The sequence below is a fragment of the Lampetra fluviatilis genome, unplaced genomic scaffold, assembly GCF_964198595.1.
Source record: "Lampetra fluviatilis unplaced genomic scaffold, kcLamFluv1.1 SCAFFOLD_1352, whole genome shotgun sequence".
NCBI lineage: Eukaryota > Metazoa > Chordata > Hyperoartia > Petromyzontiformes > Petromyzontidae > Lampetra > Lampetra fluviatilis.
This window is the reverse complement of record NW_027620894.1, coordinates 17,501-19,627: the sequence shown is the minus strand read 5'-3', so window position 1 is coordinate 19,627 and position 2,127 is coordinate 17,501. Positions and strand designations below refer to the sequence as shown.

Sequence of the window (2,127 nt, the reverse complement as noted above, 5' to 3'; positions counted from 1 at the left end):
ACGACGAGGGTGCCGCTCAGCTGCGTCGGCGCCGCGCGACCTCCAAACGAACCCTGCCACTCGTGGGAGGGTGGGGGGGCGCGAGACGGGGGTGGGGGACGAGGGTGGGGGGGAAGAGGGTGGGGGGGGGACGAGGGTGGGGGCGAAGAGGGGGAGGGGAGAGAGGGGGGGAGGAGGGGGGAAGAGAAGGGGAAAGAGGGTGGGGGGGGGGAGATGGGGGGGGGAGAAGGAGGTGGGGGACGAGGGTGGGGGCGAAGAGGGGGAGGGGGAGAGGGGGGAGAAGAAGCGGGGAGGGGGGAAGAAGCGGGGGGGGGGGAAGAAGCGGGGGGGGAAGAAGCGGGGGGGAAGAAGCGGGGGGGGGGGGAAGAAGCGGGGGGGGGGGGGGGGAAGAAGCGGGGGGGGGGGGGGAAAGAAGCGGGGGGGGGGGGGGGAAGAAGCGGGGGGGGGGGGGAAGAAGCGGGGGGGGGGGGGAAGAAGCGGGGGGGGGGGGGGGAAGAAGCGGGGGGGGGGGGGGAAGAAGCGGGGGGGGGGGGGGAAGAAGCGGGGGGGGGAAGAAGCGGGGGGGGGGAAGATGGGGGGGGGGGGGAGAAGGAGGACGAGGGTGGGGGCGAAGAGGGTGGGGGGGGGGAAGATGGCGAAGGGGAGAAGGGGGTGGGGGACGAGGGTGGGGGGAAGGGGAGGGAGAGGGTGGGGGGGATGAGGGGGAGAAGAGGGGGGGGGGTAAGTTGAGGGGTAACAAGGATGAGGGGGGGGTAGAGGGGGGCTCACGTGGATGCGCGCGATTGGCTCCGTACGAAACAAGTTCAAGATGAACCCCCCCACCACCCCCCACGACAGACTGACCCCCCTCCCCCCCACCTGGGTCTGCGGCCCTCCCGTCACGAGGGCCCCGTCGCGCTCCCAGGAGATGTTGGCCCGGAGGCCACGGTGACCGGGGCCCACGGGCGTGAGGCCCTCCGCGTGGCCGGGCACAGTCGCTGCACAGACACAGCAACATCATCGTCGTCGTCGTCGTTATCATCGTGAGCAACAGCAGCGGCAGCTACATAACAGGTCCCTGCGGGGTGGGCTGGTAGGAACGAACAAATGAATGGCTATAATAAAATGAAATGGCGGGGGTTACGATACGAAGGGAGAGTTTGAGGCCTAGTTCTAGGCTTTAGGCCTAGCTGTAGGCTTTAGGCCGCTGTGAGTTAATTTTAATTTAAATGTTTTAATGAAAACTATCTCGGGGAATTATAAGGGAATGTTACACTTGTTTAGCCAGGAAAACCTCATTAATTTAAATTTTTAATTAAAAACTATCTCAGGGAATTATAAGGGAATGTTACACTTGTTTAGCCAGGAAAGCCCCACTGAGTCTATAAAGGTTTTTGTAGGGTCCTGCCAAGTGTGTGCAGTAGGGGGCGATGCTGCTACACCTAATCGGACATCGGACGGACGGACGATATCATCTACTGTAGGCTGGTTCACTTCGTTCCTACCAGTATTGCCCCCCCCTCCCCCCACTATCACGCCTTCAACAGACTACGAGGGGGTGGGTGGCCAGCACCAGTGCTGATGTTTTTGCACAATGCACCAGGTTACTAATTTGAGGCTGAGTCGATCTAGTGGAGGCCCAGGGCCGGTTTCGGATAATCGTTATTGATTTTGGCCGTGAGCGGAATCGAACTCGGGTTGCCGGGGTTCGCGGCGCGCTAACCGCTGCACCACCGCTCTCTCCCCACACACACACACGCACGCGTTCACAGACACACTCACCCCACGCGTGTGTACACGCACACTCATTCACATGGCTATGCTTGAACTCACGCTTGCACACTCATCCACATTCGTTTGTGGACGCGCGCACACACACGGGACACGCACGCACACACGCATGCGCACGGGACACACACGCATGCGCACACACACACACGCATGCGCACACACACGCGAACACACGCGCGCGCACACACACGCACGTGCACACACACACACGCCACACACACGCACGGGACACACACACGCACGTGCACACACACGCACGCGCACACACACACGCACGGGACACACACGCACGTGCACACACACACACGCACGTGCACACACACACGCACGTGCACACACACGCACGTGCACACATAC

The 2,127-nt window shown here is 62.8% G+C and overlaps 1 long non-coding RNA gene across 1 annotated transcript in view; it reads right to left on the bottom strand.

The window, feature by feature from the left end:
- Nucleotides 1-2,127, bottom strand: part of LOC144954513 (uncharacterized) — a 10,070-nt gene continuing 7,943 nt past the window's right edge. Inside the window, exons 3-4 of the long non-coding RNA XR_013641246.1 lie at nt 859-977; nt 1-53 (exon numbers count right to left, since the gene is read on the bottom strand). This is a non-coding gene — a long non-coding RNA (uncharacterized LOC144954513). The remainder of the gene's footprint in view (nt 54-858; nt 978-2,127) is intronic.